This window comes from Monodelphis domestica, chromosome 2 (genome assembly GCF_027887165.1).
Source record: "Monodelphis domestica isolate mMonDom1 chromosome 2, mMonDom1.pri, whole genome shotgun sequence".
NCBI lineage: Eukaryota > Metazoa > Chordata > Mammalia > Didelphimorphia > Didelphidae > Monodelphis > Monodelphis domestica.
In genome coordinates this window covers 320151910-320166888 of record NC_077228.1, presented here as the reverse complement: position 1 = coordinate 320166888, position 14979 = coordinate 320151910, and the positions used below count along the sequence as shown (strand labels likewise).

The 14979-nt window shown below is 36.6% G+C and overlaps 1 protein-coding gene across 4 annotated transcripts in view; it reads right to left on the bottom strand.

Annotated features, from left to right (window-relative positions):
- COL19A1 (collagen type XIX alpha 1 chain) overlaps positions 1 to 14979 on the bottom strand; it is a 453356-nt gene that overhangs the window by 175809 nt on the left and 262568 nt on the right. The window lies entirely within an intron of this gene.

The window sequence follows — 14979 nt, the reverse complement described above, 5'->3', positions numbered from 1 at the left end:
CATCCATCCATCCATCCATCCATCCATCCATCCATCCATCCATTCATCTATCCATCCATCCATCCATCCATCCATCCATCCATCCATCCATCCATCCATCCATCTATCCATCCATCCATCCATCCATTCAATCCATTCATCTATCTATCCATCCATCTTCAGTCTATCTACCTATCTACCTACCTATCTATCTATCTATCTATCTATCTATCTATCTATCTATCTATCTATCTATCTATCTGTCACAGAACCCAGATAAGAATTCCAAGCTGAAAGAGTATGTGTACGGAGGTTTTTAAAAATATATTTACTCAGTTTAAACACAGTAAAGGCTAGTGATGGCTTATGCTATCTACCTCCTTACCAAGAGGTAAGGGATTCAAGATGAAGAATGAGATCTACATTTTTGGAAATGGAGAGAATAAAATATTGTTTTAATTGACAAAATGTATTTTGGGGGTTTTGTTTTTATTTTTTCTTCTAAATTGGCTGGGACATAAGGAGAAGGGAAAATAAATTATCATTAATTAAAGAGTGAAATGAAATGAAACAAGCAAATAGATTTATCCTAGAAAAAGATATTTAAGTGAAGGCCTAATGAAGAAATATTGGCCACTGAACTTGAGGATCAGGAAGACTACATTTACCCTGGTGTTAATCACACAGGATGGCCCCTTTTGTTTTTTAGTCACGATTCTCCTTATTTTTCCACTCTGATGGATGATTTAAAGAGTATAGCCATTTGTGTAATCACATAGTTGGTCTTGCTAATTTTTCTGTTTCCAAAGCCTTCCATTGTAATGCAGCAAGCACTAGGCTAGAATTTTGTTATTTACTAACTTTATTACTATCAGCAAGTCCTTTAACTTTTCTCTATGCAAGATGGGTTTAATAATCCAAGCCTTCTTTAATTCACAGAAAAGTTGTTTAGCTCAGTGCTTTGAAAGCATTTCAAAAATAAAAAAAATATATAAAAATATATCCAGCAAACCTTTTCTTAGTATCTTCTCAAAGTCCAGTGAAAACTAAATCTGTTTAATTCCTTTAGTAATTATACACCACAAAGCCAATGTCTTGAATCTTGGTTCCGTTCCTTACTCCCTAAATGACTTAAGAAAAGCACGTAATTTCTGACCTTCCATTTTCCTTTTATGTCAAATAAAGGGGTTAGACTAGACTGTATTTGAGGTCACTTCCAAGTACAAATCTATAATCTAAGAGCCAGAAACCTTGGACTCATATCCTAGCTCTGCCATTTTACTACCTGTAAAATGTCATCAGTACAGCTCAAATCCTGGTTCTATCATTTACACTTTGTGTGACCATAAAATAACTTCTCTGGGCCCTCAGTTCCTCAACTATATAATAAAAGGTTTGGGTCAGGCAATCACTAAGTCAGCATGGTTCAGTGGCAAGAATTCTGGCTCTGGAGTCAAAAGACTTGGGTTTAAATCCTGCCTCTGACACTTAATACTTATGGGAATCCATTCAAGTAATTTAACTCTGTGATTGTTAGATCCTTCATCAGTAAAACGAGGGCTTTGGACTAAATGGACTCTGAGATTACTTTCCTCTCTGGATCTTTGACTTTGTTCCTTCCATCTTTAAGACTATGATCCCAGAGTCTATGAGAATACGAGAATCACATGAAACTAGTGATAAGAACCTAGATTATCTCTCACCTATCACTGAGGAAACTCAAGGGTAGTAGTCCAGTTCCAAAAATAAAGGGAAAAAACAAAAATCTCTGAAAATAAGGAAGGTGAAAATTTTCCCACTTGCAAAATACTAAACCCTTTAAATATGGAGCAAGTGAAGAAATAGCTAATAATGAGCCAAATAAATGATCAGGAACTAAGGCACAAGTTTTTAGCAAATTAAATGAGATTGATATCTTCAGCTGCCTTCTATGGCATGTTTCAGAATTTGTGTACTCCATAAGGTGACATGGGAATTTTAGCAATGTTGCCAACAGCTGTTCTTTCTGGACTTATGACCCCTGTAGGGACAAGTGGCAGTGGGAACAATTAACTGATGAGATTTTCATTTGATAGATCTTAATGTGCTTTTAAATATGAGATGGTTCTGTTGTTTATATGATAATATGCAATTGCTATTTATTTTGACTTAACTATTTAGTTTTCCCTGATATTAAATTAAATAAATGATTACTGCATACTGCAATGATTTAGCAGAGAGAAATGACACCATGGAGGTGCCTGGTTGATAGAAAACATGCAAATCCTCACAATCATATATTTCTGATCTATTCAAAGTTTCTAGATGCCATTTAAAGAAATCATTATGTTACCATCACAATGATCTGTACACTACACAAAAATCCAAATATCTTTCCACATATGTGATATTCAAACTAATGAACATAAAATTTTGCTCAAAATGTTTTGTGAGTTTTTATTTAATAGACCCAATGACAATATTTTAGGTGGACTCTGCCACATACTAAAATGGTTCCTTAATCTTGTCTATCTGGGCTCTTGGTCTATTGAGAAAACAGGTATAACAATAGCAAAGGGAATGGGGAAAAGGAATGTTAAGTACTGAGCTTGAGCATAGTTTGAAGATTGATTGTGTCCCAGATTTTATACTTATTAGCTGTGGGATCCTGGGAAAGCCATTTAACCTCAGTTTCTTCCTCTTTAAGTTAGGAATATCATTTGTTCTATGCTTCCCAGGGTTGTTTTGCTTATGAAGCAAGATTTTTGTAAAGGAATATCTATCTATATAACTATGTGTCATGTATCTTTCTTTCCTTCTTTGTTCTTTTGTTCCTTGCTTCCTTCCTTGCTTCTTCCTTGCTTCTTCCTTGCTTTTCCTTTCTTTCTTTCTTTCTTTCTTTCTTTCTTTCTTTCTTTCTTTCTTTCTTTCTTTCTTTCTTTCTTTCTTTCTTTCTTTCTTTCTTTCTTTCTTTCTTTCTTTCTTTCTTTCTTTCTTTCTTTCTTTCTTTCTTTCTTTCTTTCTTTCTTTCTTTCTTTCTTTCTTTCTTTCTTTCTTTCTTTCTCTCTCTCTCTCTCTCTTTGTTTCTTTCTCTCTTATTTTTCTATTTAGATAAGAATATATACATATAGGCTATCAATATCATCATCAATTCCATATAAAAAGAACTACCTACAGCTATCTATGGAGAGTACTACATCTATCAATCATTTCTAGCTACTAGCTAGTCAAGCTACAAGTACCAGGCTCTATATCAGAGAGAAAAGACAGTCTCTTGTTTCATGTGGCTGAATCTTCCATTTTAAAGGAAATAGATGTTGATCAGTGGATTCAATCAAGGCTGAAATTGAATGTGCTTTGGATGTTTTAAGAACCAATGAATCTGCTGTTTTCACTTTGGAGACTATTCATAGAACATTAGAGTTGGAAGGGGCCTTAGAGATCATCTAGTCAAACATCTTTATTTCACGGATGTGGAAACTGAGGCCCAGAGGAGTTAAACGACTTGCTCAAAGTCATGTAGTCATTGAATGGGTAAATACAATTTAATTAAATTTGATGTTCATGAAAGTTTAGCTACTAATATTTTGAATTTAGAATAATTCTTCTTTGTGGAATATAAAGCCAAAATGAGAAAGCTTGATCAAAGAAACGATGTTTATAATATTATAGGGAGGTTTTGCTCTGTTATGTTGTATGTGTTTAATTGCCAATAATTTTTTAAAAAGAAAGCTATTTGTGAAAGAAAATACCTATCCAATTTGTGTGCACTTAATTTATCAGGCATTTTCCAATAGAGAGCATAAAGATTGTTGAAATAGCTCTACCTCAAATATAAAGATAAACTCATTTAGAATATTTGCTATTTAGAAAACAAAGCATAAACTGAAGAAGATAAATTGCAAAAGTACGACTGATGTTTTGTTTCATATATTGAAGGACTACTCACCAATAGCAATAATTTACCAAAAACTAAGGCTAGGTGCAGAATTTGGCTCAATTTAAGGAAAGACTTCTTAACAATTAGAGCAATCTCAAAGTCAAAAGACTCAGTAGTGAGTTACCGACCACTAAATTCCTTAAGCAGAGACTAGATTATTGCTTGCCAGAGATATTACAGAGGGGACTCTTCTTCAGGTAAAGGTTGGAATCAATGGCTTCTGTAGTCCCTACTCTAAGATTGTGCCATTCTTGTTTTAATAAACAGAAAGCCTTCTGCAGAAACACTAGAGGGTGCTGCTGGCTTACATTTCCGACTTCTTGGCTTCCTGTTTTCAGCATAAATCACCGGGCACTAAATTGTGACAAATCTGAGAACACTGCTCAGCTCTCATATTACACTAATGGAACAATGCACAAAAACAATGCCAGGAATAAAGGGAAGACTATCAAGAGCTCAGAATCAGGAAGAAATAATAACGCATTTTAAATTAATGTGTCTTTTTAATAAATGCTTTTTTTTTAAAGTAGTGATGTATGAAAGGCAAAGAAGAATGTCAAATGGGTGAGCTCATATGGATATTTGTAATGGCTCATTAGATGAATTCTCCAGTGTGTCTCCCTGCCTCCCCTTAGCCTTATATTTCTAGCTGTTTTCCTCAGTTTTTATAAAGCAACTGAAAAAGAGAATGTTTTTAAATAAATGGAGACTTTCCAAATCTTAAACAAAGCCTCATTAGTTTCAAAGAAAGCTCTGTCCTTTTTGCCTCTTCTCGTTTCTCTCCTCTCCCCTCCTCCTGTCCCTCTTATTTGTCTATCTCTGTTTCTCTGCGTCTGTCTTTCTATCTCCCTTTCTTTTCCCTAAATCATTTGGCTCCTGGAAATATCAAAATAAATATTGAAAGGCTCTAAAGAAAAATATGGAGAGCATTTAAATCAGAGAGCTAGAACAGACTAGAAGTAATGAGTCCCATCTCCCATCCAGTGTAGCAATCTCCTCTACAGTAACCCTGCCTGGCATCGCCCTTATAATCCATTTCCTGTTGGACAGTGCCCATGGGCAGGAAATTCTCAAAACTTCTTCCTTGCAACCTCCCCTCCAGTCCTAACTGGTTTTCTTTGGTTTTCTTTGTAACACCCTTCCTCCAATGATAGATTCTCAAATATCTGAAGATGGGTTGTGGATCTCCTGAAGGTTTTCTCTTCCCCAGGTAAAATATCCAATTTCATGAAGGTTCCAGGGATGTGGCCAGGGGACTGGTAACATAGTATCTATCTGAGAACTAAAACATGATAAAACTAAAATTAACCAAACCTGGTAGGAAAAAAAAATTTAGATAAGAAACTAAGCAACATGTAGGTGGGAGTAAGCTATAAACAGGAGGGGGAAAATTATCCTTGAGTCATTAAATCCATATAATCACCCATTTATTGCTCAGGACTTTGCTTATTGGTATGCATGTGTAGAAAAGGCTTCTATGTTTACATTATTCTATGAGTTGCTTCCCTGAAAGACATTTGAAGAAAAAATACCACCTTTGTTAGTCAGTATTTTTAAAGCACATTTCTCTTTGAAAGGGAGGAGGGAAGCCAAGGAGAAGGCAAATCCCAAGAAAATAAGCTAATATCAGGGATTACACCAAAATCAATTTCTAGGAGGTCAGGGCTGACTCAGCTCAATCTCTTACAGCTGCAGTGCTGTGCAATTAGATTTGATACTCAGAAAGATGACCTAGAGGCACTGCAACATCCTGAATCATCAAAGAAAGATTCAATTAGGCTCAGGATTCCACACTTAGTAACAAGGGCTGGTAGAAGGCAAATTGGCGAAGTAGACAAAATTTCTCTTTGGCACTGGCAAGGTTGTTTTTTTCTAAACCCTCCCTTGTTCCCATGCTGAGTCACCCCCTATCCCCCTTCCCCCTTCTCTTTCAGCTACTCAGTGTCCTCTCTTCAGAACCTAGAAATACCAGGTCTGAAAGAAGAATCTCCCATTAGTCATTTACACTTTAGTGAAAATTTAATGCACTATTACCATTTCTTAGGAAGGAGGGTGAGAAGTAGGAATTCTACCTTTTATATTCCCTGATCAAGCCAGCTCAAGGGCCACATTCTACAGGAAGTCATTTCTGATTTACCAAGTAGCTAATGCCTTCATCCTTCAAATTAGCTTATATTTATTTGGCCTGTACTTAGATATACATACATTGGTTGTAGATTTTTTTTTTCAGTAGAATATAAATTACTCAAGGTGTAATAGTTAAAGGAATTGTAGAGGATTGAAGAGGTACAGGGGATAGGGAAGGGTTTGTAAAAGGGAATGGAGGAGTTGAAGGGATAGAGGGAATATGGATGCTGGTGATGTAAAAGAAGAGAGATACCCCCTGCTGAGAGGCTGTCTATGAAAAATGGGGTTCCTGAGAAATGGGCCAACTATGATAGCCTGAGAGAATGTCTTCTCTATTGATTGATGTTGAAGATACACCAGGGCAGGTAAGTACGGACCCTCCTGAGGGACAAGCTTCACCCTGGTCCAAAGTCACCCAGCAGGGATTCCAATAAGGACCATTTATGGTTGAATGGCTGTCCTTAGGTTCTGCTCCCTGAAATGACAGTCCTCTAATCTGACTGCAGGTTGTTTAACTCAAGATGAATTTAATAACAAGTTCAAACTGGGAAGGTATAAGGGTAGAGGGAAGAGGGATTTCCCTTATACTTTGCCACCGATCCGGTTTGAATCTCTCTCAGATTTTGAGCTGAGGCCAGGTCTCACAGGCTGGTGGATGCTTTCTTTTATTCCTGTCTATGCTAATCTATGCTAGCTTTCTTAAATTCAAAGTCTCTAGCACTAGACAGTAAGAGGAAGAAAAGGTTCTGACTTTCAGAGCTGAGTGGGTCTGTCTCTTTGGGCTGATGCCCCTAAAGACCAACCTTACAGTTCAAACCACAAATCTTAAATCCTTTTGTTTGATGACATGATCACAGGAATCCACGTAGAGCACACAGTTGGGAGAAATCCAGAAATAGAGATACTTCTATCCAGAGACAGGGAGAGACAGAGAGTTCCTTCCAGTCTGAGGGCCAGGAAAGAGTAACCCTCCAGAGGAACCATCATTCTCCCTGTTGCCCCTCCCCCCACCAACTGTCATCACTGTCTATTAATCTTCACTCTAACATTCCAACTACTGTTTGCTCCACCTCAGTGGCAGAAAATCCAGAGCTTGATTCAGTTTTCCTTTCCACAAAGGACAGACACTTTAATTTTTGCTTCTGTGTCTTCCCAGCACAAGTGCATAGGTTCTTACAAAGTGCTTTTTGATTGATTTGCATTTCAATATACCTATAATTACTGGATAAAAAGCTCTATCATTCATTAAAGAAACTTGGCAGTGAGGTAGCAGAAGGGGATGGAGTGCCCAGCCTGGAATCAGGGAGGCTTGAGTTTGAATCAAGCCTCAGATACTTGTTAGTTGTGTGACACAGTGGTAAACCATTTAATGCTGCTTTAGTTTTCTCATCTGTAAAATCACTTGGAGAAGGAAATGGCAAATCCCTCCAGTATTTTTGCCAAGAAAATACCAAATGGAAGAGTCAAACACAATGGAAATGACTGAACAAAGAAATTTCAGGTTTTATCCATAAGATGGGAGAGATATTTGGGAGTCAGACAGGAGGCTCTTTGGTCTCTACTTGTATATCTGGCTCTGATTAATGAGACAGAAAAAGATTATTAATGTGTATTTGAAATATTTGTATCAAAAACAATTTCCCCAAAGTTGATTCATGCCATAAAGGTAACCTTAAGTACCTACAAGTTATGCCAGCAGAGGGCAAACTCTACTGGATTCTCTCTGTGTAGAGAGGCTGCAGGTTCTGGCTCAGCAGCAGACTTTCCAGCTCTGCAACCATCAGCTTAGCTAGCTCAGATTTATGGGAGGCATAGAACAGAGTTTGTATAGGCTACAATCTATACTAGTAGTATGAGATTACATACATATTAAATGAAGAAATATCAAAATGGGAACTCAACTATCAAGGAAGAAATAAGACTTATTTGGGAATTCTTAGCTAAACTGAAAGCAAAATATTCTCATTTTTTAAGGATTATATCTAATTAATTTTACCATAGGCTTAAGAAGGATAGGAATTTCAAATGGTTTTCCTTGGATGAATAAAATGGATGAATAAAAATAGTTTTGAGGGCTGGTAATCTGCAGAGGAATGATGGGTAGAATGTCATTTTGGAAAACTCATGCTGGAAACTGAGTATATTGTTTCATTGGGATAGCCAATTCCCAGATATGGAAACTTCTTCTCCTAATGTAGGAAGGTACTATTTCTGTAATTTGTACTCTAAAAAGCAAGGATTGTTAGTCTTTTTTTTTCATATAGACCTCTAACAATCTGGTAAAACCTGTGGATCTCTTCTCAGACTAATGTTTTTAAGTGCATAAAATAAAAATACATAGGATTATGAAAGAAACTATATCAAATACATCTATATAGTTATATATGTGTATGTAAAATATATGTGTGCATATATATTTATATTTACATATTTATATATACATACATATTTATTTAGATATACATACATATGCAGTTCCTGGAACCAAAGTTAAAAATCCCTGTGACTTTAGAGTTAACTGGATGTTTGAGAATTTAAATGACTTGCCTAGGGTCTATATATATATATATATATATATATATATATATATATATATAGCCAGTATTTGTCAGAGGTAGGACTTGGACCCAAATATTCCTACCTGCCAGTCTGGATGTCTATTCATCTCACCATGCTGCTGATATAGAGACAATTCAATTAATATGTCCAGGCCAGTTATGATACATCAAATAAGTCTTTTTGCTCCAAGAGAGCAATTTCTTTATGGAGCTTATTTCAAAAGAAATCAAAACCAGCTAAAAGAGGATTTGTACGAAATGACAGTGTGCAACATATTCCAACTTAAGAAATATTGTTTTGATACTAGCATTTCTTAAGTATGAAAGGAAACAATGCTGAATTTGGTATGAGTAAAAAAAACAAGACAAAAACCTCACATTTGAAAGGATTGGACAGAACTATTTTATTCTCTAGGGCTCTCTAAACCACAAAAGACTTTTCTTTTTAAATTAACTTTTCATTTTTATATGGCATTCCTAATCAAAAACAATGCTTCTCCCAGAGACTACCTGTAAGATTTAAAAGGAGAGGAGTTTGCTTAAGGTCAGAAGGAGAAAGGATTCACATGAATCCTTTTCTTTATGACTAGTAGACAATGTTGACCCACAATGAGGGGGAAAAAAGTTCCTTTTGAGAAGTTTTTTCAAAGCTTGGAGGATTAATCAGATACTTTAACAATGTCTAGTGTACTATGTTTATCTTTTAATTTCCAGATACTTAATCTTCATGTTCTGCCCAACCCCCAGACATATAGCACAGAGAATTGACATTTAAAGTCAGTTTATTGCCAGGAAAACCTGGGTACAAATTCTGCCCCCTACTACATGCTGGCTTTGTGACTCTGGGCAGGTTCATTAATCTTTTTTTAAACCTTTACTTTCTGTCTTAGAATCAATACGGTGTATTGGTAAGGGCTAGGCAATGGGGGTTAAGTGACTTGCCCAGGGTCACACATCTGGGAAGTGTCTGAGGCCATATTTGAACCCAGGACCTCTCCTCTCTAGGCCTGGCTATCAATCCACTGAGCTACCCAGCTGACCCCAGGTTCCTTAATCTTTTAGTGATCTGTAAGACTAAGATGCCAACCTGGAATGGTCTGAGGGAATTTTCTTATATGGGTTCCTTTATCAATGCATTTGTAAGTCCTTTCCCTATACCCTTTACTAATATTCTCTGGAAGATGGATAATTGTGTATAGTAGGGTCCCCTTATCCGTTGTTCCATTTTCCATATTTTCAATTTTCTGTGGTTGACCAGGGAAGCCAAGGAAGTCTGCCCATGGTTTTGATTACCCTGACCAGTAGGCTCAGCAGATATGCCCAATGTTTCAGTGAGTTTTTGTAGTCTGGCCTGGTGGGGTGGGGAATTGGTCTCTTTTGCTTTCATTTTCATTTTCTTTTTTTAAATAATTATTCTGGGGGGGGATGAGGCCACAGAGAACCCAGTAGAGTGGCAGGGGTGGGGAGAGAGAGGACATATATATGGGATCAGCAGGTGTTTGCTTATATCTGTGGCTATAAGTCTTGGAATGTATTCCCTGCAGATACAGGGGCTCTACTAAATTTGCTTGCTATTTTTTCTTTCCACATGGCACAATATATCTTTTTTTATTTGGCAAAAATAAGCCTTTCTCATTATGCAATGCCTTATCATTTCTAAGTTGCAAGCCCACAGAGAGGGACCATACATGTTTGCTATCATTAGCAGTGGTCTCGACATTGGAAAATGGGTTTAGAAATTTTGTGATGGAGATTTTTGCTGGTAGCTACCAATCCTTCCCTCTGCCTGTAATCTCTCTTCATTGTGCTATAAATTGGGGCTTAGCATAGATGAATGAAAAACTAATGAGAAGAAAAAAATAAAAAAATTGAAGATTAACAACATTTTGAATGAGAAGCAGAATGAAGCTGAGGAAAAAGGGCTGGTTCCCATTCTTTCATGGTATACTGGCTTTGTGACCTTGGGCAAGTTAGTTAACTTCTCATGCTGCAAACAACTCTCTGAAACTGCAAGTGGCAGAGCAACTGCTGATCTGAATCGATACAGAAAGTTTCCTCATTTGGGCTTTCCATACCAATAAATTAATGGCTTGTTGGAGGGGGAGAGAAAGGAAAATAGAAAAAGAAAACTGACAAAAAATACAAATGTAATTAGTAAGTCTTACAGAAATGCTTTATAAACATGGTCCTAAGAAACACCTGAGTGGAAAAAATTATTGATACTTAAATTAATAAAATAAGGACAACCCTCTATTAAAGACCTGTTCTAATGTTATATAGAGGTATAATATTGCCTTCTGGGAACCACAGTTTATTTATTAATTTTTTTAGGTTTCCTTTTATTTATTTATTTCTTAAATTTTATTTAATTAGTCAATCTAGAACATTTACCCCTGGTTACAAGAATCATGTTCCTTCCTAGCCCTCCCTCAATCCCCTCGGGTAGCCAAAGAGCAATTCCACTGGGTTTTACATGTGTCCTTGATCAGAACCTATTTCCATGTTGTTGATGTTTGCACTAGGATGTTCATTTAGAGTTTACATTACTAATCATATACCCACCAACCCATGTGATTAAGCAGTTGTTTTTCTTCTTTGTTTCTACTCCCACGGTTCTTCCTCTGAATGTGGATAGCCTTCTTTTTCATAAGTCCCTCAGAATTGTCCTGGATCATTGCATTGCTGCTAGTAGAGAAGTCTATTACATTTGATTTTACCACAGTGTGTCAGTCTCTGTGGTAATTTTCCTGGTTCTGCTCCTCTCACTCTGCATCAATTCCTGGAGGTCATTCCAGTCTCCATGGAATTCCTCTACTTTATTATTCCTTTGAGCACAATAGTATTCCATCACCAACATATACCACAATTTGTTCAGCCATTCCCCAATTGAAGGGCATCCCCTCATTTTCCAATTTTTGGCCACCACAAAGAGCGCAGCTAAGAATATTTTTGTACAAGTCTTTTTCCTTATTATCTCTTTGGGGTACAAACCCAGCAGTGCTATGGCTGGATCAAAGGGCAGACAGTCTTTTATCGCCCTTTGGGCATAGTTCCAAATTGCCCTCCAGAATGGTTGGATCAATTCACAACTGCACAAGCAATGCATTAATGTCCCTACTTTGCCACATCCCCTCCAGCATTCATTACTTTCCTTTGCTGTCATGTTATGGGAACCACAGTTTAAAAGGGATATTAGGGGCAGCTAGGTGGTACAGTGGATTGAGCTCACTAGATTGAGTAAGGAAGATGGAAGTTAAAATCTATTCTCAGATATTTACTAGCTGTGTAATCTCGGGCAAGTCATTTACTCTCTGCCTCAGTGTCCTCATCTGTAAAATGGACATAATAATAGCACTGTCTTCATAGGCATGAAATCAAATAATATTTGTAAAGTACTTTGTAAACCTTGAAAGAACTCTATGAATGCTAACTATCATTATTTTTGAAGGTTTTCAAGAAGAAAGGATGACCATTTGTCAAGTATATTCTACTGAGGATACATTTTGGGTTTTGGTTGGGTTAGACATTCATAGTTATCTTCCATCTCTAAATTCTCATCAGTGTACATCAGCTTGTAGAGTGTTCAGGCTGACAGGTCCTATCCATTTAAACATTAAGTGTTTAAGTCCTATTATGTGCTAGGTCCCGTAGGCACCAAGTGTATAAAGACAAAAGTGAAACAGTCCTTACCTTCAAAGAAGTTTACATGCTTTTGAGGGCAGGATGGTGGTGGGGATACATATAAAAAGCTAAAAGACTATGAAGATGATGGGATTCATCAACAAAGGTCAGGGAGGTTCATTACCAGGGAACAGGTCATAAGGTGATAAGTTATTTTTTTGGCCACAGTGGTTTATTAAACTATCTATTAAGGTGTGGAGATGTTGTGATCTATTTGGATAGTGAAGGAAATACCAGTACTGATAAAACCATTAAGTACTAAAGCACATGAAGTACTTCATATCCGTGAAGTCCTAAAATAAAGAAATGAAAATAGTAATGAACTTGGAGACTAGAATTCTGTTTGTATTCCTCTGAATAAGACCTTAAAAGGCATGTAGAATGAAGAAATGCCTTTTAAAAAAACCCCTTACCTTCCATCTTGTAGTCAGTACTGTGTATTGGCTACAAAGGCAGAAGAATGGTTAAGAGCTAGGCAGTGGGGGTTAAGTGACTTGGCCAGGGTCACACAGCTGGGAAGTGTTTGAGGTCAGACTTGAACCCAGAACCTCCCATCTCTAGGCCTAACTCTCAGTCCACTGAGATACCCAGCTGTCCCCAGAATTTTAAAAAAATTCATGAGGAAGAAAATATTCCTTCCTTTAGGGCAGAGGTTATTAACCCAGGATCCATAGACCTTTCAAAGTCTGGGAGTAGATTTCAAAAGACCTGTGCATGTAGCAATATATTTACATATATACATAGATGCATGTATCTATGCTTATATAACTATATGTACATATATTATATATAATATAAATTTAATTCAATGTAATTGGTTTCCTTTTTAAATTCAGTATATAAGGTATCCCAAAAATCTTAGTATAGTTTTAGGCTCTTAAAGTTTAAGACTTTAGGAACAATCTGCACTTTATTGCATGTATTTAAAATACATTTAAAATAAAAAATTTAAAATAATTTTTCTGAGGAGTGTCCATAAGTTTCAACAAACTGAGGGGATGTCATATTTGGGCTACTAACAATGAGATTGCTAAAACATATTCTTTTACTTGTTTTCATGACTCTGTATCAGTGAAAGCAGAGTGCTGTACTAGAAAGACCCAGATTTGGACAAAGTCTTGAAGTTCAAATACTAATTTCACCATGAATTAAATATGTGATCTTGGACAAGTCACTGGAAGGATTTTTCTCATCTGTAAAATAGGGATAATATAGTTACACTCCCTATTATACAGGGCTATTGGGAGGAACAGTTTGATTACCTTAAAACTCTGTGAAAATCTGGATTATATTAGGGAGCCAATTGCTTCTCACTCCTTCTTGCCCACATTCTCTAACAATGCAAAGACAAAAAACCATAAGACATGATTTGATTTCATATTTTTTACAGGGCTCTTGTTTGTATTTACTCAATTCTCTAGTAAAATCAAAATATACCTAAAATGTTAGTTTGTAGAGTAGTTTAAATAGGCACAGATTTATCCAACAGGCAGAAAAAACAAATACCAAACTAGCTGACCGCAAGTACAGCCAAGTTTTCCTTTACCTTCTTATCAAAATTTGACCTCTGATTCAAAAATTCTTTTCCTTTCTGTATGAATTTTTTTCTGTTTACTGTAATTCAGCAAATTGGGTATCATTATATTTAAAAACAAACCTAGGATAGATAGTTTTTCTTCCAAATGCTGTGCACTTCGGGGTTTAATGAACATAGTACACCAGACATGTCTGGGTTTACATTCTGAATCACATACATTAAATAAAATAATACCATTCTCACTCTCTGTCCTTTGCCTGCCCAATCATACATACGTGTTTGTCTCTAAGCTAAAAACCTCTAGCATTCAACACTATAAATCCTTTCATATAGTTATGCATTTCTTAATCTTTTTAATTCTTCAGTAAACTCATTTGATCTATAGTTGAGTACTCATTCCAAAATGAGGTTTAATCCTTTACGCTACTCAGACAGTTGGCAAGCTCAATCACAAAGGCCTTCATCATTCGAATTCCTCCTCTGAGACAATCATTATCCTCTCTTAAACACGGCTTCATACATTTGGTAAACTATGTGAAGGTCTAATCTGCCCTGTTAGCATGCACCAGCTTCCCTCTTTTAAACCACAAGACAATTATTGGAAATTCCAATTCATGTCTTTCTTCTTGCCAAAAAAAAATTGCAATAAAAGCCAACAATGCAGAGTCTCTAAAAGACTGCATCCCAGGATGCTCAATCCATTCTTTTCAGGCTAATTGCCACAGTCAAATCAATAAAGTGGCAATCCGCTTGGATGGCCAGAGTGGCAGAAATGAATGGTTCAGCTGTGATTCATCCTGTTCACTTAGTACATTTGCACAAAATCTAAGTGGCCCTTTGGGTAGTAAGCTTAGTGGCTTATTCAATGTATTAGCATGAGTGGCTAAACCAGAAGTCACAAGACCTGGGCTCCATTCCCATTTCTGTATCTAACTTAGTTGTATGTGACACCGGTCACCACCTCTCTGTGGCTCAGTTTCCTAATCCATAACATGCAAAGATTCAAATGAGAAAACATTTGTTAAAGTGCTTAATATGGTACCCTTCATATAATAGGTGCTACATAAATGCTTACTCCCTTCCCTTCCCCTCAGTGACATTATATATGTGATCCTTTCCAGTTCTGGAGTTCTGGGCACTCAACAGTCTCTCTGTGGCTCATTCAATTCAACAAATAT